General features: G+C 44.1%; 1 long non-coding RNA gene across 1 annotated transcript; it reads right to left on the bottom strand.

Annotated features, from left to right (window-relative positions):
• Positions 1-1,664: 1,664 nt before the first annotated feature.
• LOC125756487 (uncharacterized) lies at positions 1,665-16,877 on the bottom strand. The gene is made up of 3 exons (XR_007414540.1): positions 16,668-16,877; positions 6,972-7,159; positions 1,665-1,680 (listed from the first exon to the last, which is right to left on the bottom strand). It is a non-coding gene; the product is annotated as an uncharacterized LOC125756487 (long non-coding RNA).
• Between the last annotated feature and the right edge of the window lie 5,496 nt (positions 16,878-22,373).

The raw sequence follows: 22,373 nt of genomic DNA, 5'->3' as shown, positions 1-22,373 counted from the left end.
ACACAAGAGCGCTTGGTTTGAGCGATTTGACCCGATTTCCGGCAAACAAAATGCGTTGACTGCAGCTTTCTGGTGATATGTGCGCTCTTTATTCCCGAATTAATGCACGAAGCGCGCCGAACGTTACTATTACTTATGAAAGAAGCGCATTCCGCCAACGAACGGTTTGCTCGCCTTCAGCAGCAGTCGGCGTTTTCGCAGTGGATGGCGTTTTCTTGTTTTTTGCACATGTTTAGCTTGCGTTCCACCTACTAAGCACTGCTGTAGTGCGACAGAATTAAGCAATTACTTCTTGTTCATCTGGATACCCCCCCCCCCCCAAGAAAAAGAAAGCCCGTATTCCTGCACGATGAGTTCAAATAGCACTATGTGCACTGCGTGCTCAAATATTCATCCGCATTTCTTATTCAGTTCTCCATGAAATGTAGAACAAGTTATGTTTTTCTTTGTTCGTTTTCTCCTTGATGTGGATTGAAGTCCCGTCAAGGAGATGATTGACGCCAATGAAGCAGGAGGCACGTTGGAGGTAATAAAAACTTGAAGGTATATTGCAGCGAAATATTTACAGTCATATGTACATCTTGCCGAAGCACACTGATGATAACATAGACATCAACAGCATCTTACTCTTCTACTTAGCCTCCCCGTGCTCTACGCCTGTGCACGTGAGCTGAAACACTACCCCTTACAAAAATCCCATATATGGACTTATATAAAAAAAAGCCATATATGGGTATATTAAAAAATTGGGCAGATATGGACTTATAATGGCCAATAGGCCATATATGGACTTATATGGCCATATAAGCCATATCTGCCCAATTTTAATATACCCATATATGGGCTCTCATATATGGCCTTATATGGCCATATAAGTCCATATCTGCCCAATTTTTAATATACCCATATATGGGATCCCTATATAATGTCATATATGGCCATATCTGGCAAATTTTTATATGCCCATATATCAGCTTTTTATATTTTGGGTCGTAATCATAAAATAACAGCGAAAAGACGATGGACGAACCACCAGAGACAGCACGATTTACCGTCGTTGTGAATATTTTTGGTGTCATATATTGCTGCACCTGGGCAGTGTAGCATATTAAACATATAAAGACAGGGACCTAGAGCTACTCTACGGTGCACATCTGAGGAACAGTGTTGCCATCAAATAATAAGCCATGTTTCACTGGTACTTATGGAAAGTTTGTTGGTGTCAGCCACTTCGAGAACTGTGGTGGTTCCTATCACTATTTCTATTAGACACCTTACACTGCCACCTAGTCAATTGCGTGAGAAAACTAGTGTGTGAATCTCACAGGGAACTTGTCATTCCTGGAAATATCACATCAATTTATGCAACTGGTTTATCCAACCACATGAAGCCATGTTTATGAAATAATTCGAATTCATTGAATGCATACTGCCTTACTTTCAGAGACATCATAAAAGAAGTCTTAATCAAAACATCTGTTACCCATATGGGCTGCTGGGGCAGACTCGGACTGTTTAATATTATGCAGCTGCAAAAAACAGTACATGATAACACTTGACGATGGTTGTACATGCAGATGAACCACCGATTTATTCTTTCGGCCTTCTGATAACTTTCAGCATGCCCCGCTCTGCCTTGGAAGAATTAGCTTCAGGATTCTCCGGTGGAACTCGAACCATCTGAAATAAAGCAAAAGTGAATTTTATTTTAGACGAAATTTTCACACAGGACACAAATACTGAAATCTATTGCCAACGGAACAGTTATGAGGTGGCTGTGCAACCTGCAAAAAGTGGTTAGAGCCCTAACAGATATAACATGCTTATCACATTTCAAGCACTGATATTAAGCAGAATGTAAATAACATGAGTAGCATAGTTACTCAGCTACAGCGTGCAGCATTTCTTCAAGCAAACAGGTCTGAAAATTCCACACGCATTACAATTCACTACTCGACCAAAACTGTGTTTGTAGCACTCACAAAAGCAGTAAAGCAATCAACAAGGTGGTGACCAAACAGTTCCCATGTAATGTATAAAGAGTGGCGACAGTAATGTGCTGGTTTAATAGGAAAGCTCATTTTAAAAGCTTTAGGTATAAATTTTGCCACAACAGATCATGAAATGTGTCCTTCATATTCTGAATATTGCATGCATCAAAGGTTGAATTGGTGAAGTTGAGGCATGATAGCTGCAGACTTATTTAAAAAGCATGCAGTTCATGTGTGAGAATGGTGAAAATAAATATTACGTATCAGGATATGTCAAGTCATAAACTCTGTGTGCTGCATTTTTTCCCAGCTTAAAATTGGTTTATGTTGAATTAGGGTGTGTTAAAAACAAGTGGGTGCCAGAACCATCTGTTTGAGAACATCACCTCTGTATGTCCCAACAGCAAACATGTACATTTTTTTCATTTGCATTATTTCTCTAAGGGGACCGGGGGGTGTCATATTTTGTGGAGCCATCGTCTTGCTTTTCATCTCCATTTGCTTGCGGCCCTGTGTATTGCTAAGGCTCCTTAAGAAAACACCTCGAGAGAATAAATCAGTTGTTCTTGCATGCTAGATTGGACAGTCATCTATATGCCTGCTTAGCCCACAAGACATCCTTGTGCCTTACTCTGTTCCCTATAACAGCGTAATAAACTTTTCCCAATTGAAAACAAGAATGAGGAAGGTTATTTTAGGCAAACTAACTTTCGCTAACTTTCATATTATGAATGTAACAGGTACAGAAGAACTGAGTGATTACAGTGAAACTCGATCTAACAAAGTGATAAGGATGCTTGAATTATTTTGTTAAACCTGGAAGTGTTCTTTACGCATAGCATACAAGAAATAACCTGTGTAGCTGTATATATCACATGACTAGCAATTTTTTTCCTAAGATATTCTGCTTCAACGTGCCTTACTTCAAATTTCCTCACTTCCTTTACACGAGTCGTGTTTCCTGCATACCAGTCGCGGTCACTCTGCCTTACTACAGTGAACATGTGGCCACGAGAATTTTTTGAAATGCTGCTCTATTAGCGGAGTTACATGCGTATGATGATCAAAATGCAGCCCTCCCTCGTTTCACTCTTTCATGCGCTACACTCCATTCGTTAACTTATCTCTCCTCCTGGGCAAGTATTTCTCCTCACCGTGCGAGAAGGATAAGCAGCGAATACGCATACCTGCAGGCAGACAAACAGGTTCTCTCAGCTGCTGACATGACCAGATTTTCTGGTCACGTCACTACCAACTCTGGGGATACCGAAAGGCCCAAAGAGGAGCACAAGATTGTTTTTTATTCCGTGGCTATGTTTGGCATTGTTTATCGTTGCAAAAGTTTGAACTCGAAGCACACATTTACTTGAAATGTTAAAAATAGTGAAGCTGGTTTTGAGGCCCTTCAGCATTAATTAGATTAATATGGTTCTTTTAGTTAAAATTCAATTAATCTTTTACTGAATCAAGATTCTGATCTAACAGAATCACAAATAGGTAGGCGAGTTGGTTTGGGTTCATAATGAAGGGACAAGGGGGCAGCGCTAGGACGAATACAAAGGACGAGAAGACAGGACACAGCGCATGTCCTGTCTTCTTGTCCTTTGTATTCATTCTAGTGCTGCCCCCTTGTCCCTTCATTTTGATCTAAATTTTGAAATAACCATTATTAATTCATACTGATTATTCTAACTTTTTTTTCAACAATCACACAAATTATATAAGTCCATTTCTGTTAGCCTATCCATTTCTTAAGCCATCCTCCAAAGTGGGTGTTGTTCAGAGCGCGATGCTCTCAACCATTATTGTGAGAAACACGATTACCGCATCAAGTTCAACAATGCCGGTGAAACTGACACTAAAATTAATCCCATGAAGAGACTTGGAATCATGGGAGCTTCTAAGCTCATATGTGCACAGCCTTCGAGGGCACCAGCAAAAAAGGGCAACACGATTGCATTGATCGTAATGGAAGAAAGTACAACAGAAAAGCGCTTGTATCTCAAAGGATTTCAGATACAAACATGACTTCCATTTTCTTTACTGGCCAATTGTACTATATACAATTCACCCAGTCTGTATTGTGCTCAGTTGTTTCTTGCGTGCTCCGTCATCTTTTTCTTATCGACATTGTTATGAAGTTGGTGCAGCTGCTGTGTAAGTCTCCCTGGTGTAGACACTCGCCCAGTCTGCTCAGGGAATCTTGCAGAAAATGCCTGTAAGGACTTTGGCAGCTTGTCTTTTCCCCATATGAGCCCTTGCCCAAGTTTGTACGCAGGAAGGTTAGCAGCCCCAACATCATAATTACACTGTACGCGTCATGAGGTCTCACTTACCCTGGCATGTAAGAAGCGCATTACTTCTGTCGGATACTGGCAGGCCAGGAGGGTTTGGACAAACAGTGTTCCACAGTTTTCATGTACTCAAGAGTGGAACTATTTGTCGAAAAGTACTTTTGAGTTTTGTACATTTAGGAAGTCAGGTCTTCAGGTTTCGTGCAAATGCGACTGTAAACGGTCCAAGAGGGGCAACTGCTGACCTCTGGCAAATGCAGACATTATGCACAGATGGGCAGACATTAAGCTCAGGTACCAGTCCCTGTGTATCCTTTCTGTAAACACTGAAGGAATGCAGTGTTCTGTTGTTCCTGTTTGCCAACTCATCCAAAAGAATGTTAATTTCTAATCTGCTCCATCTCTACTGTGAATTTACTGGAATCTACCCGATGGTTTAACCCTTTCCTTACCAAAGATGAGCTGAGCTTGTCCACACAATTTGTACCGTACCGCTCACACCAAAGACGAGCTAGGTTCGTCCACCCTGAAACAAGCATTTGAAGGCGCCGCAGTTAAGCTACCCTGATTCAATTAGCTGTCTTCTCTTTGGCTTCAACAGATGGCACAGTAAAAAATTTAAAAACACGCTCAAAACATGCATTTTAGTCAAGGAAGGGCTTGATTCTGGCAACTGGAATTAGAAAATGGCATCCTCCTCTGTGCGCAAGAGGTGCGTGCTTGCTTGCAACAGCTCCATTAAAAAAAAAAAGTGCTTGTTTGCCGAAGTGTTGTGAAATGAAGAATTGCAGTTCTCCTGTGAATGCGGCAGTGACTACAAAAAGCAGCATAGTTTCTCTAAACTGCTGGATTCGGATGACGATCGTGCCTCAATACGTCGACAGAGGACGCCGTTAGATGTAACCAAACGCCTACCAGCACGTTAAAGGTTTGTTTTCAAGGACTCGCTAGTCCAATTGCGCTTTACATTTCAAATTTCAAAGAGACATTTTCTGCACTGAAGGCTGGAGATGTTAGGGTGCTTTCCGTGGTGCAGTGCGGTGAAGTCAATCATCTGCATATTTTATAACATACAAAAATATGTCGCATGTATAATGCTAATAAGTGTCCTTGAATAATTTTTTAGTTGTTTCAAGACACTTAGAATCAACCAGCCAAATAAAAAATATGGGTATTTTTGTATCGATTTTGGCCAAAAAAAAACCCTCCAGGGAAAGAGTGAAATGGGTGTGAAAGCTTTCAGAGCAGCGCACTTAATCAGGCAAAAACAATAATGTACTATCTGCGTCAAATGAAACCCAAACAGCGGCAAGCCTTCACAATGGTACAGTGCGCGCCGTCCTGTCATTACCATTGACAGGCGCGTGCATCCGGTTTGGCCACACTGCGCATACGCGCACCCGTCCCTGGTGATAACTGGACGGCGCGCACTATACCATTGCGAAGGCTTGCCGCTGTTCGGGTTTCATTTGATGCAGATAGTACATAACACACAAAAATGCTTGGCTGAAATGTTTGTTTGTTGGGCTGAAAGAAGTGAGGGCGTGATTTTGCAGCCACTGTGACAGTCACCCATTGGCGAGTTGTGGACTTTCACATCAACAACAATGTCAGTGGGCATGGAAGTATACAGTTCTGGTTACTTATATTATCATTGACATGACCATTGAAGTGCGTACTGCTGCTCTCAACGCTCATCCAGCCCTACAAGAAAGGTCTCAAATTGATGTTCACGACTTGAAGAGGCTCCTCAGTTTTTCCCTGGGCAATAACTACGTGTGTTTCGAAAAGCCCATGTTAAGTGCAAGTCCAAGGCACACCACGAATCTGACAATGCAGTGGCTGGAATATAATTCCATTGCTTCTTTCAGCCCAAACCAATTATTTTTGTGTGCTATGAATATTATCTTTTTTTGTGTGTGTGATTAATCGCTCTGCTTTGGAAGCTTCCAAATGCATCTAATTCTATCAAGTAAATTTCTTTCAGTTCATGGTGGAGATGAAGGCAGACTGGGAACTACCTTTTTTAATGTGTTGGTAAACAGGAATAATGGAGCACTCTCTCAATGTTTACAGAAAGAGTATGCATTGCCCAGTACCTGAACATAATGTTGTTCTTCCAAACACTTGTGAGAGGCCAGTAGTTGCCTCCCTATTGAACCGTTACAGACGTATTTGCATGAAACCTGAAGACCTGACTTCCTATTGCAGAAAAAACCAAAATAACTTGTCGATGAACAGTTACACTCCTGCATTCATGAAAACTGTGGAGCACCATTTGTTTACGCCCTCCCAGCTTCCCGTTGCCTGACAGAAGTAAAACGCTCCAATTTCTTACGTGCCAGCATAAGCAAGACCTCATCACGTGTACTGTGCAAATATAATGTTGAGACAATACTTCTTTGCAGATTAGCTGGTTCATACTAAATTCTGGTCTTGCTGCACAAGCAGAAAGAAGAAAAAAGGCCACTCTCTATCCTGTCTCTCTTTTTCCTTCCTTCTGCTTGAGCAGCAAGACTGGATTTCCGGATGATAATGAGGCTGCTGACATTCCTGTGTAAAAACTGAGGCGTGCACTTGTAAGTGGACGACGTCATTGTCACCATTGCGCTTTTTGTCGAGGTTGCACTTGGATACTATTATTCGGCCTAAGACAGAACAAAAAGAAGACCATTCAGCCACTCACGCTGCCATGCATAAAGTCCCTCCAAGGGCGATGACCTTGATCTTTGATGAAACAGCAGCATGAGGCACAGGCGATGCTTCAGTTGTGCAATGTTTCGTTGTGCGATAGTACTTTTGCTGTTTCTCTGACAGAGAACACCGCCACCGCCACTTTTGGTTTTCCATTTACAGTCGTGGGCCAAGATCGACCTGCACAAGGTCGCAGAAGAGGTTTTTAGAATTTAAAACATGACATCCAAACTTCTGCAGAAGAAACAGCTCCCATTTTGAAGAGGCGAACTCAGGCATTCTTTCTTAGCAGTTAAGCTCTGCATTTGCAACCTTCATTTTACTTATTTTTCTGAACTGCCACAATCCATCTAAAGCCAACCGTAATGTTCAAGGTGAATGTTTATACTGTATGTAAAGAGAGCACTAAGCTAGGTCACGGCAGCACAACCACAACTCCAGTTAACGGGATATTCTGGGCAGCATTTTTTTAAAAGGCACATTTTGACACTGATGGTGCAACTACATTGAAAGAGATGCAAAAATCACCTCAGGGTGATTCCACGAGAGATCGAACATGCCTGTCCAATCGATATTTTTGTTTTGCATGGGTTTTTTATATGTTATGTGGCCACATTCAAAGCGCACGGAACCGAAAATATTATTTCCAAAAAAAACGCTCCCAGCGTGCCAAAAAACTATTTGGAGGTGGCCGTGTGGCCATCCTGTTTTAGCTCATCGCAATATTTTTGGATTTCACGGGCAAATTTAACGCGCAGTATAAACGTTGTGTTGAAATTTTTTCTGTTGGTTTTATTATGCATTACTGTGAATTACATCCATGCTTTTTTTATGCTGTCCTCAAAAGGACAAAAATGTGAAAAAATGCCAAACACAGCCCAAATCAAAAAAGTTTGGTAAGTTTGATGCGTCTTGGCGCCTTTTCTATTTCGCACAGAAACTTCAGAACAATGTCAAATGTAGAAAATAACATTTCCAACATTTCTATAGAAGATCGTTTTCCTACGGACAACGCAAAAGAAGAAAAAAAATAGTTAGAGAAGCCAGTTTTTTTAAAAAAAGGTCCGTTTTCAAGAAATAAGATGAAGAAAACACCGGTCTCAATTTTAACGACAATTTTTTATCGAAGAGCGCTTATGTCAGTGAAAACATAGTTTTAATATCATATGTCCTCATTTGCTTTGTTCACGAGATATAACGGGCCAAAATGACCCTTGCTGTGTGTGCTCACTTAGTGTGATCAGTGGTTATCAGCTTGCATTGTGCGTAAATCTACTTTGCTCTGGTAGCTTGTCAAGAAAAACGTGTTCTCAGATTTTATTTGTGTCTAGCGTGTGCGAAAATGGGCTGCTGCCATCCTCTGAAGGGCTAACGCGTATGTAGTTTGCAGCCTAGAACCTCACCTACAGGCATCAGAGGAAAGGTGGGCGCACCTGTTCAAGATATCAATCGCTTCTTCTTCCTGAAGAAATGCCTCGACTACCTCATCGCAATTCTCATAGATGTAGACAGGTTTTCCTTGAGGCGCGTAAAGCAATGCTAGCAGACCTCACAGGTGTCGCGAAGATCCTCACCCTATGGCAGTAGCTTCTGGAGGAAGACAACAACAAAAGCAGGAATGAAAGAAAATTGACGCAACGAAAATGTTTTTCTCGGCAATCTTTTTGCGGATGCGTAAGTAATCGGCACAGAATACTCAGACCTAGCCATGGGCTGCATGCATCCCGTGTAGTGAACAGCTAGACCAAGCCGAAACGTTTATACTGAACACCGCCGCACACATTTGCTCACTTAACTACTCATGGTTTCATATTTTATGACCAAGGATGTCTAAATGTATTTGGGTGTGATAATTAATTTGTGGGCCAGACTCCTTGTCAAAATTAAAGGATAATGCCCGTCTGGCGCCACCAGTGACGTCTGCTGTTCTCAACGTGGGAAAGAACTTTAGTAAAGTGCCAACAAAACATCATAAATTGGGCAGCTTCGGCCACTTATGGCTTAATCGTGCCGCACCGCACATTTTCTGGCTGCTGAAATGCTGAGGTAAAGGTTAAGATGATACAGGAACACGTTACCTGCGACGCCGAGAACATGATAGCGGGAAGCGAAATTAACGACTCAGAAATGACTGAGATAACTTTTTACGTATGCTAGTTTAGCACAGTGTGCGTTGAATGGGGAAGATGGTTAGAGTGTACAATGCACGTAATGAAAGGGAAGCAAGCAGGCAGTGAGAAAGCACCTCAATAACATGCGCCTGCTGATTGTATAGGTCGGCAAACTCACTCATGAGTCGACTCACTCAGACTCAGATCAAGCCGTGAGTCTGAGTCTGGGTGAGTCCGGCTGAGCAATACGTTGGTGAGTTTGAGTCCAAGTGAGTCCGGTTGAGGAAAACTTTAGTGAGTTTGAGTCCGAGTGAGCCCTAAGCGCAACATATATTATATGCGAGTCTGAGCGAGCTCACCCTTCATTGCCGGCCAATGGACTTATCTACTCACCTATCGGCATTACTATCAGCCTTACACCGGCTTACATTTATACTCAAATCTATTCACACGTGCCTCAACGCACTAGCGTTCATGCTCCCCCAATGTTTATTGATAAGAGGTGTGAGGGGGGCGGTGGTGCTAAGGGAGGGTTCCATTACCTCCTCCCGCAAACTCTTGCGTGGGAAGTTCTTGAGAAATATCTCGTGTGAGTCGCATATTTCATAAAAACGTCCTTACTGGATTGCAACCACTCATAACTACTATTTGAAGGTATAATCAAAAGGTATTGTAGAGCACCGATTATGTGAGATATTGGCGTTAAAGCATTTACACCATGATCGGAAAAGCTAACTTTACACCAGCGAACTCATGAGTCGACTCACTCAGACTCAGATCAAGCCGTGAGTCTGAGTCTGGGTGAGTCCGGCTGAGCAATACGTTGGTGAGTTTGAGTCCAAGTGAGTCCGGTTGAGGGAAACTTTAGTGAGTTTGAGTCCGAGTGAGCCCTAAGCGCAACATATATTGAGCGAGTCTGAGCGAGCTCCACCCTTCATTGCCGACCAATGGACTTATCTACTCACCTATCGGCATTACTATCAGCCTTACACCGGCTTGCATTTATACTCAAATCTATTCACTCGTGCCTCAACGCACTAGCGTTCATGCTCCACCACAATGTTTATTGATAAGAGGTGTGAAGGGGGGGCGGTGGTGCTAAGAGAGGGTTCCATTACCTCCTCCCGCAAACTCTTGCATGGGAAGTTCTTGATAGAAATATCTCGTGTGAGTCGTACATTTCATAAAAACGTCCTTACTGGATTGCAACCACTCATAACTACTATTTGAAGGTATAAGATCAAAAGGTGTATTGTAGAGCACCGATTATGTGAGATATTGGCGTTAAAGAGCATTTACACCATGATCGGAAACGCTAACTTTACACCAGCGAACTTATGAGTCGACTCACTCAGACTCAGTTCAAGCCGTGAGTCTGACTCTGAGTGAGTCCGGCTGAGCAAGATGTTGGTGAGTTTGAGTCCGAGTGAGTCCAGTTGAGAAAAAGTTTAGTAGTCTGAGTCCTGAGTGAGTCTGGCTGAGGAAAATTTCGGTGAGTCTGAGTCCGAGTGAGCTCTCAGTGCAAAATATATTTTTTAAGTGAGTCGGAGCGAGTTCCAATATTTTTGCCGACCTATGGCCGGATTGTGGCATTTAGTTACAGATTAAGCTGGCCTGCCGCTGCATACAGATGCTTTGTTTGGTGTGCAAGGCGAGTTTTGGCAAAGTTACCTAAACCATGTGCTCACGGTGTCTTGCGTGCTCCTGATTAGCGAATAATGGCAGGGTAAGTTCAGGTTGTAGGCTGCAAACTGCGTAGGCATTAGCCCTTTAGCACTTTCGCACATGCTAGACACAAATAAAATCTTAGAATACATTTTTCTTAACGACAAGTCACCAGAGCAAAGTTTTGCTGCAGCAAAACAATTAAAACTAGATTTACGCACAATGCAAGCTGATAACGACCATAAATCGCACTGAAGTGAGCGCACACAGCAAGGGTCATTTTGGCCTGTTATATCTCCTGAATAATGCAAATGAGGGCATATGATATTAAAACCGCGTTTTCATTGACATAAGTGGTTTTCGATAAAAAATTGTCATCAGAATTGAGACCGGAGTTTTTTATTATTTTATTTTTTTGAAGACGAGCTTTTAGAAAAAGAGTTGCTTCTTTTAACTATTTTTTTCTTCTTTTGCGCTGCCTGTAGGAAAACGATCTACAGCAGAAATGTTGCAAAGGCCTTTTTTGTGTATTTGACACTGTTTGAAGTTTCTGTGTGAAATAGAAAAGGCACCAAGGCACATCAAACTTGGCAAACTTTTTTGATTTGGGCCCTGTTTGTCATTTTTTCACATTTTTCTCCTTTTGAGGACGGCATAAAGAAAGCATGGATGTAATTCACAGTAATGTGTATTAAAATCAACAGAAAAAGTTTTCGACACAGAATTTATAGTTCGCGTTAAATTCGGCCGTAAAATTTAAAAATATTGCAGTGAGGAAAAACAGGATGCCGCGCGCCGCTTTCAAATATTTTTTTGCCGCGCTGGGAGCGTTTCTTGGAAATAAAATTTTCGGTTCCATGCTCTTTCAATGTGCCCGCATGACATAAAAAAACCAGGCAAAACAAAAATATCGACTGCACACGCATGTTTGATCTCTTGTAGAATCACCCCTCAACTGAAATACACAAGACATGTAGCCTCGATAGAAGGGAGACAAGACAGAAACGAGACAAATCTCATCTCCTTTCTATGGTGGTGAAATATCTTCAGACACTCTTCCGTTGATACCCATTTCAAAAGTTCAGAAGAGGAACGATATTTATGCATGAGCATGCCCCACTACTACAGTGAAACCTCAGTGATACGAATCTCACGGGACTACCAAAAATATTCGTATCATCCAAAATTCGTATCAGCAGAAAGCATGAAAAATTAGCATGCGGCAAAAGAAAGCTGGCGTACATTTTCATTTATTGTTTTTCAGGGCCGCAGCAATGTCCGCAAGAGCCCTGAATGATTGTCAGTTAAGTTTTTAGATGTCGGCAATCATACCAGTACTGATAAATATATGGCCCATACGTGCATATTTAATTAATGAACCAGGTGCGTTGTGACCCGCGACAGCAGTAGCCCCTTTAAAATTTTAGTATGTTTTTCATGACACCGGAGTACTGCAGTAAAAGTAACGAAAGAAGCGCGTTGACGCCATGGATCAAGGCCACAAAATTACAGAACCACGGTCTTGTGTTATGATTTTGTTATCGTGGAGGTGTTGGGGATGTTTTTGGGATATTTACGGCCATGCCCGCACAAGTGCGAAATCAACGGTCGTGCATGTTGACACTGTGAGGCATGACTCCTTCGCAAAGACCGTCCTGGTCTTCTTTTGGTCCTCGTCCACCTTTCATAGGATGTCTGATGCATGAGGCACGCACGTGTAAACACAGTACAACGACAGGAGCCCGCATCGACGCATTAGAAAAAGAAGCATGGCACTAATATCCTCTGTAATCTAAATGCGAAGGCACACGGAGGCACTTAAGAGCTTCAAAGATTCGGGCACACAATCTCGGAGGCCGTGACGCGTCTCTGAGGGTTTATTCTGACCGTAAGAAAAGTGTTTTCTGATACCGTGATTCTGACAATTTGGCGGTGCGGCGCGCATGCCCACGCTTGCGTTCCCGCGCTCGCACGTGCTTGGTGCATCTTCCAGGACAGCACCAACAGCACCTCTTCGTACCTGTGCGGTAGCATACGTTTCGTATCAAACGTCACTGGGTGAAAAGTGGTTCGCAACAACCGTACTCCATTGCATTGCAGGATAATGGGCCTTGGCCGGACCAACGAAAAATTCGTATCACCCCGAAATTCGTATCAGCTGTGATCGTATCACCAAGGTTTCACTGTATTTCCACTTACGACAAATGAGATTAGACGATAGTAATGCAGCAGCAAAGGCAAATTCTGCATGAGTGGTACCATAAACAAAGCATGATTTTAGAAGCTTGGGGCAGAACAGTGCTGTGCAGAACACATGCTGAGAGCTGTCACATGCTGGCTTCTATTCCGAGCCTCTGATTACAAGGCATTCTCTTGGCAGCCAAATAGAATGTTGAACAAGATGTCAGGACCATAGTTGTGCATACTCCCACGGCCATATTGAAGTGTGTATGTGCCACGGCATAGCGACGACGATGTAACACAATTTTCAGCATGGGCCAAATGCCGCACAGATTTCACGTGTACCTGCCAGGGCATGGTGACGACAATGAAACGCATGGGTTCCTTAGTTCAATGAAAAAATGAGGACACTGCTTGTTCAGTATCTATAAAGCCGGTCAATCTGTCATGCTCTCTGGTTTTTCTTGTCTCTCCTACTTTTAGACAGCGCAACAAGGCAGATGAAAAAATGAATGATCACACGAACACAAGTGCCATCGATTGTTCGTCTTTTCGTCTGAATTGTTGCACCGTGCTAAATCTATGCATGCGTACCAACTCGTCCAATTGCCAGTGCTACTGTCCTACTTTGTCACAATATCAAGGCTGCTGAAAGCCACAAAAGTGCGGCTGTGACTTTTGAAGGCCAACCGACTCAGCAGCCATATGTGACACTGTACTTTCACTGCTCTTACACTTTTCATTTTCTCCCGACAGTGATGCATAACTAAATGGACTCAGACCCACTTATCCCCCCCCCTACCTGTTTTCCAGTTTTCTGTCCCTTTTGCCAGTATAAAACTATCAACTAGCATTTGAGGCTTTGTGTTGTGCGTCACTTGTTGTGTCTGCCTCCTAACTTGCGCTGCCATAGTTCTAAAAGTAAGAACAAAAAATAATTTAAAAAAGGAATGGCCAGGTAATGCACCGAACCGACAAATGCCAACACCTTCCCTTCATTTGCGCTTTTTAAGCAGAGCATAACTGAACAAATGAATCGATCAGAGCTAATTGGGATTATATGTGCAATGCACAGTACCCACGGATTGAAATAGGACACTCGGAACACATGGCCGTCGGTATATGCAGCGCCGCTCATGGGTGCTCATGGAACGAAGGTGTTGCATTGAGGTATAGAGCGAGGAGGAGAACATCGACGCAGCAGATTTGCTTCTTCCTGTCGTCAACTAGTCGGCCTTTTAGTTCACCACACTGCCAGCGTGGCGCTGCAAGGCTTGCGTGCTTTCGTATGCCAACCGAAATGGCTCCCCAGTGCGCACCTCCTATATTGCGGCGCGAGCAGAGGACGCTCTCATTACATGCGCTTTGGCGATGTGGAACACACGCTGTGCATGTAAGACACAGGATTCAGCTAAGAGATTGTGCCTTACATGTGTTCGTTGACGCTACATTGGCCGCTGCTTGCAACACGATGCAGATTGGGCGTTGAACATGGGCGAAGAAAGCGGGAAGAACACAGACATTATTTCATTTCACCATGATTTGTCACTGCGATTAACCGCGACGATAGCGGCCCTGCACTTAAATGTTGGCAGAATAGACTGCTTACATGCACACTGTAAGGCACAATCCCTTAGTCTTGCACAGCATTCGTGCTGCATCACCAAAGCGCGTGTAACGAGAGCGCCCTCTGCTCGCGCGGCAATATAATAGGTGCACACCGGCAAGCCATTTCGGTCGGCATATGAAAGCGCGCAAGCCTTCCAGCGCCACACTCTCAGCGTGGTGAACTACAGGCCAGCTTGTTGGCGACCGGAAGGAGCAATCCTGCTGCGTAGATGTTCTCCCCCTTGCTTTATACCCCAATGCACCACCTTGGTTCCATGAGGATCCACGAGCGGCGCTGCATATACCGGCGGCCATATGCGCTCCAAGTGTCCTATTTCAATCCGTGAGTACTGTACATTATACATGCTATGCGAGGTGTATGCGACTCCTGAGAGGTACGAGGATTATTTACATATTCGACTGCACCAATTTTCTCTCTAGCAAAGCGCCTACGTTACCGCGTTGTATGCATGTGTCTAAAAAGAGGAAAGTAAGAAAACACTACCGCAAAATCCCGAGCAAGCGCCACCCCTACAGTGAGGGATAATCCGACAAGATTTGGAGGGGGGCCCTTGCTCGGTCATGAACAAAATTGAAGGTGGCCGTGGATGAGCCGCTAAGAATACAAAATGCACACCCGTGCTTCTAATGAAATGCTTTATTGAATACGCATGCATTCCCTGTTTTCATTCAGCACTCGTTGGACAAATGAAAACAGTGAAAATGGTCGGGAGGAGAGAATGGGTCGCATATTTGAAATCTCCCGAAGAAGGGAGGGGGGGGGCGCTTGCTCAGGATTTTACGGTAAGCAATGAGTTAGGGAGAAATGAGAAACAGTAAGCATGACAGAGCTGTGCAGGCAGCAGCATTGAATATGTGTAAGGTCACACTTTGTAACTGCGTGCAATACTTTCAATGCACTTATTATAAGGTCAAGAAGCATTAATCAATTTGACGTGCAATTTCTTGAAGTTAGAAACTAATAAAAATAAACAGTATTCAGAAGCTGAAACAAAAGCAAGTGACCACGTGACAGGCTTTTGTTAGGTGTTTGGCATAACAGCATGAAATTTGCTTTGTCAAGGCGTGTTTATATATGCACAATCTATTTTATTTGTTCTGAAGCATTAAATGGGCAACAAAAGCATTACATAAACAGCCTGTTGCTAAATTATATGCACCTACGTGTCTTAGCACAAACAAGATGAGGACAGAAGGTAGACGCGTAAGAGTGCTGGTCCTGTTGCTACGTCTTTCTTCTGTCCTTGTCTTGTTTGTGCTAGCACACTTACATTCCTCATGAGACAACTAGCCTATTCAGATCCTTCTGCCTCCTAACGTGTTTACATAAGCAACCGCACAGTACCATGCTAATTAAACCACTACCACACAGCAGGTGTAATGTATACAACTACGTGAAGGCAGTACACTCATGTATAAAAAGCAACACTGACAGAATATGAAATCTGCTGCTTCGGATAAGGTTCACATGGTCACTCTGACAGAATATGAAATCTCGCATTGTGCATGCCAGTTTTCATAATCGTGGATGCTCGTTCGTACAATATTACTGACAAGTGAAGGTGATACACACGCACATACTGCACGAACACGTCTCTACGCTATGCTGAAAACACGGCTCCAGCTCACTATTAACATTATTACGTTTACCCAGTTCAAGTCAGTGTCTAAGGCGCATAGTCAACACTTCACCATTAGTTTCAGCTTATTATACCGCTTCGCACACGAATCGCATTGCACACGAACGTGAGCACAAGGCTGCACAGTAAATGGCGTTGCAGCATTGCTTTGCTGTCTTAACAACGATGCAATGCGAGTGACGCCTGCGTCCTGCTCACTATGATGCTCATCAGACAAATCGATCATCATACGCATGCATGTTATCTGAGTTGTTACAATTTCCTTCCGTAAAGCCGTACCGATGCGTCGTGGCTCTTTCTGCTCGTATGAGCGTAGTCATAGCGAATCGGTAGCGGGGACAATGACAATGTTTGTCACTCGCAAATGGGCATAAGGCTGCGTCTCTACAACGCCTCGTACGCGTGCGATAACACAGCCTTCCGCTGAGTTGCGTACTTTGCATAATAACATGTGCCACTTACCTTTCATACTGTCACGCAGTCGGTAGCCGGTCTCGTGTCGGTAGCCACGGGCGTCAGCCATCAGCTGCGGACATGCTGCGGAGTCCTACGAGCGCCCGTAGTACATTCCTTCGATTCCTTGAACGACTCGTACGTGACTGGCGCTCCAAAAAACGCACGACTTGCGCACGATCTTTGCACATCGCAAAAGGGAGGGCGGCACGTTCTCAGATGAAATTGTAGTGTTCTTGAAGACGTAACGAGCTCACGAGACGCTGACACAGAACAAAAAATAAGTGACATTTGGCTTTGACTGTGGATGGCTTTGGCTCGTAGAGTTGATGAAAAAAAAAAAAGAAAAATACGTGAGCGAGTCAAATTAAAAGTGCACGCATGTTATTCGAAAAACATAGTTTACAATGAAAATAATAGCTTATCTTGAAATTGCAATGTAAGCCAAATAGTACTTCAGCAGATTTGCCTTTTTTGTTGTTTGCGTTTTCATAGCAGACGACAGGCTTCTAGCGCGGACAGTGCGCTTTACTTTTCATCGGCGGTCGAAGCAGTGCTCTGCATTACTTGTATGTACAGTGCGTTCTTATTTAATCAGAGGTCGATTAAAAAATAGTAGAATTTTCACATAAGACAGCATTTTCTCTTTCAAACAGTGGCATTTCGTACGTACAATTGCGTCGAAGCAAAATGAATTAACAAGCTATCGTACTCTGCTGGTGTCGCCGCTACGTACTTACGACGCTAGCACGTACAATAGAGCTCCCTGTACGGTAGAAAATCTTTGTTTATTGAGGTAATTAGCCTTTGTTCAGTGCGGAGTTAGTGATCGAGCGAGATCGCAACTAGCGCGTCTCGGAACAGTACGGAGCTATTCATATCTAGATCAAGCCGGGTGTTGATGACGTAGCACTGATTTAATTGGCGCGATGGTTATTAAGTAGAACACAGATATTATAGCTCGCAGCTTTTACTAAAAAAAAATGAAGCCTTCGCACTGCCAAGCACACGGGCGGTATCCAATAAAGAAAAAGAAAGAAAGAAAAGCGCGCGGGTGGTGTAGCCGGTTAACGCGCAACGCGGACAGCTTGGTAGTGCTGTTGTCTGTGGGTTCGACTCATGGTTAATTTAAACTTCTTCCTTCCGTCTTCTTTTTTTAAATATTTTAATATACTGCTGTCCCCTAGTAATGTACTGTCTGCACACTAAAAAAAGTACAAATATACACCAACTATTACCCATTATGTTGTTCTGTTGTGGCACTGCTGTTTGCTTGAAAACGTTTCGTTTTTCACTGCAATATGGTTCAAGATATTACAAAATAAGGAATGCTACAAGTGGAAGAACCAGATGAAAAATGAGGGGCACAATGTCAAGAGACCAAAAATAGGCAATATGGATTCTTTGGAAAGTCATATCTGTATGATTGAGCTAGATAAATGAAAGTAGGTTCATTGCATAGTATATGACTTTATAAGCACCCTAATTCAGGGTGTTTCAAGAAATGTGTCCGAAAATCCTCAGAAATAAAATATGAGATATATTCACGCTGCCTTCATAATTAACTTTTTTTTTTTGTGGTGGCAAATTAAGCTGAGCAGAGGAATAAATTACGACAGGAATCAAAGAAATTGGGTTATTTAACTTTTTAATTAGTGGAGACAAGGGGTCCAGTCAAATGGGAAAATTGCAGCCCTTAATTCTGCGAAGAGCCTGTTGCCACTTTTTGATTTTGCGAAAGCAGGCCGCTGGCATTACTAGCGAATAATGAAATCTGACAAATTTCACAGGCGAAACCGAAACTCGGAACAGCACAACTACCTTTCCGAGATGTCCATGAGCGAGCGTGTTTTACCAGCCACCGATTAATTGACTTCGCTTCGGGGTTGTGCGGATTTCGTGTGCAATTAGAGCACGTATGGTGCACTTACGTTAACAAATGCAGAAGAACTAACACCACTGCAATCGCCGTCGTGAATAGTGACGTCATCTGGTCGTCTGCCAGTTGCGCTCATTGGAGCTACGGTTTTGGTTTCGCCAGTGAATTTGGTTCAATTTCATTGCTCCGCAATAATTACCAGAGGCCGATTTCTCAAGATGTCAAAGCGGCAATGGTCTTTCGCCGGAAGGACCGCAATTCTCCCTTTTGACTGGACCGCGTCTCTCCGCTAATTAAAAAGCTAATTAATTTATTTTGTTTAATTTATGGCGTAATTGGTGTGTCTAGTCATTTCAAGATGTCCTCCCACCACAGAAAAAGTAATTATGAAGGCAGCGAGCAAATGCATCAGTTCCCTTATTTTTGGCGATTTTTGGACACATTTACATTCATATTTGCATCCATATATGGGAGTATACAGCAATATATAAGCCTTTATATGCATATAAATACACTCATATATGGGATTATATAGCCTTATAAGTGCCCTTATATGCATATCAGTACAGCCATATATGGCAGTACATGACCTTATGTGAAGCCGTATATGGCAGATTATGGCAGTATATGGACTTATATGAACACTTTTATATAATTATATAAATTCATATATGGCCATATATGACTTTATATGTCCCCTTATTTGATCATATACGTCCGTATATAAAACATATATGGGCCATATCTGGCATTTTCGTAAGGGACTGTTCGACCACCGAGTGGTTACGGCCCAGACAAAAGTTGCATCGTACGGAGTCTTACTGATCGATCAGTTAGGTGATTACAGCCTAGACTGAAGGGAAACGAATTCCGTCCAGTCTTAAATACCTTGCGGTAAACAAAGAAAAGGGGAGGTGGCCACTGGTGGTCCGCCTCGGCATTCCCTTATCCAATCCGTTTATCCTCAGATTAGCCACTCCCTACCGGGCTGTCCCTAATCTCGACAGCAGTGTCTTTACAGTGCAGACAGGCGTTTTGGCACTCTTTCCCATCATGGCTCTCTCTCTCCTTATCCCACGTTTTCAGGGGTTCTCACGGTCGAAATACATCGGTATCTTAGCCCTGGTGCATTCGCACCATTTTCCCATACTCATCGAGTTGAACCCGCGGGTGCCAGTCGTTAAACGGTTCCGGGGAAGAAAAGGCGTATGCGTGTCCGTGCCTCCTACGCATTCGGACCTTGCATTGTTGCGAAAGCACATGTCGGTCGTTGTTGGGGTCACGCATACTGTCGCCTCGAGCGACGGCATAGAGCAGGGGATGTCCTCCTCATTTCCCACATATTCGGGCTGCCGACCTCTGAGAACGGTCGCTTGACCGCAACCCCTGCTGGCCATCGCGGTAGACAAGCTGCTCAAAGGAAGCCGTTTGCTTTCTATTGATAATTTCACAGCCAAGACCAGGCAGGGGGAGAGCCGAGAAAGAAGCTTTGTACGACGTACAGTGCCGCGCCGTCGCGTCTCCACGATCGACTTATGAGTGGCGAAACCTAACAGGACAGTTGATAGCAGGGGCGTAGGCCAGAAATTTTTTTCGGGGGGGGGGGTTCAACCATACTTATGTATGTTCGTGCGTGCGTGTTGTATGTGTGTGTTTATATACGCACGCAAAACTGAAAAATTTCGGGGGGGGGGGTTGAAACCCCCCAACCCTCCCCCCCCCCCTTGGCTACGCCCCTGGTTGATAGGTTTACTGAGGAAAGCTACGTGGCTGACAGCGCTTTAGCGCTACGGAGACGTTTAAAACGCACACGCGTGTTTTTATTCCAGTAACAGCAACAAAGGTAACTGTACAGCACGGAACTTTCTTCGATTGATTACTTGCACGACAGCAATGGGAACACAAGGCACCGTTATTTCACGGGACCAAAGTACGTTTTTTCATGCGAATAATTCCGCTGCGCCTTCCGTCAATCTACTATACCAACGCAACACAAACGCTCAAGATAATGTAAAGAAAAAAAGATGTGGTTTCGTGTGAAATGACTACGACATAAATGCAAAGTACGCCGTTTGGATTAATTTTGACCATCAGGGCTCTTAACGCGTACCTTAATCTAAGCACACGGGTGTCTTTGTATACATTTCGCCACAAGTTATAAACTGCGCAAGGCAACTAAGTTTTTGCGATTTCCGTACCATTCCGTTTTCTGTTCTGTTTAGGGGACAATTTAAGTACCGTAGTGTCAGACGTGACTTGACAGAAATATTTCTCTGCAGCGGGACCAGGACCGTACAAAACTAAAGCTCGTCGCGTAACCTATAAACGACAGTCCCCAAGTTATACACCTAAGCACAACGCGCAAGCGCATGAGAGCCCTTCTTTTTTACCACCGAGCCACTAAAAGGGCTATATTAACAAGAGATTTAATACTTCTCATCTTTAGGACAACGCCAAATGCACTTGCAATGCGCTTAGACCACAGAGCGGCACCTAGACTGATATGACTTTCGTGAAACGAAGGGTACGACGACCACACACAGCACTCTCGACAAGTGCACTCACTGATCTTATTACAGTACATATACAGCCAATAAAAGGCCAACTGCTTCTTTACATCGTGTTAGGCATACGCACGGTTGGTTAAGTTGCACTAACTCAACGGAACAAACCGCCTTTTGAGGACCTGCATGACGTACGCGCACGTGCAAATACAACGTGGCTAGCAGACGACGCATGGAGCAATCCACACTAGGCGCGGTTCAGCCAGAAGCCGCCAGGCGGCGACTCCGCTCGATCTCGCGGCCAATAGCTCCAGGGAGCGTGATGCACGCACCAAGATTCATGTATTCTCGCTAGATAATTTAATATCACCTTTTATGTGGACAACTTCGGTTTCGGTTTCTGGGCGCCGAGGTTGGGCAGTGACGTAGAAGTGTAGGGGGCTTGGTCACGTAAACGCTTCCCGCTAAACTAAAACGACGCGCTGTCCGCAACGAACGTTTGCGGCACGGTAACGCTATCCCCTTAACCCCCGCTATCAAGCTAACGCTTCTGTATATTGACCTCTCACGCGCCACGCAATGCAAAACGCGGGAGTCTGCACATACCAGCGGCAGTGGCCGGACGTCCGGATACGCCGTGGGGAGAGAGTGGTGAAAATACTCCAGTTCGAGGCTACGCTCCTCCTCTCGGTGATAACGGTCTATGCAGCGGCACTAGCAGAAGACTATGAGACCAGAGCCATATATACCCTTCGGGAGAGTTTGGCGATTGTTTCATCTCGCCGCTCTTCGAGCTCCGCCCCAACGCCGCCCTCTTCCTCGTGACGTAAACCCTCTCTCCTCGCCGGCGGCGGCGGGCGGCAGTGGCGACAGCGCAGCGCGGAGTCCGGCGCTGCCGCGACGGAGAGACGCCGGCGCGCGCCGCACTTGGAGCGCGCGTAGGTTACGAAGCTCTTGTGCGAAGCCGCGCGTATTCATGGCGACTGCTCCTCGCATTCAAGCGTGAATTTGTTGCGTGCGATGGGCTGCTGTTACGCGGTTGGCTGTTCAAACAGCAGCGCGCAGGGCTTCCGCCTTTTTAGGCTTCCGAAGGAAAAGAAGCGATGACGCCTTTCGATCACAAACATCAGACGCAGCAAATGGACCCCGACCGACTGCTCCGTGCTATGCGAGATATGTACTTGAGTATTTAGCTTGAATATTGCTGGTATTATAAACAGCGTACCATGAACACAAACTTATTATTTGTTGTGCAATGGGGCCCTTTCAGGCGCACAAACTTTAAAAATAATTTTGTCACGCTGAAAAAAAGGAGTTTTATGGTTCGCGTTT

Source organism: Rhipicephalus sanguineus, unplaced genomic scaffold (assembly GCF_013339695.2).
Source record: "Rhipicephalus sanguineus isolate Rsan-2018 unplaced genomic scaffold, BIME_Rsan_1.4 Seq1024, whole genome shotgun sequence".
NCBI lineage: Eukaryota > Metazoa > Arthropoda > Arachnida > Ixodida > Ixodidae > Rhipicephalus > Rhipicephalus sanguineus.
The sequence above is the reverse complement of the archived record's forward strand: the minus strand, read 5'-3'. Positions and strand labels throughout refer to the sequence as shown.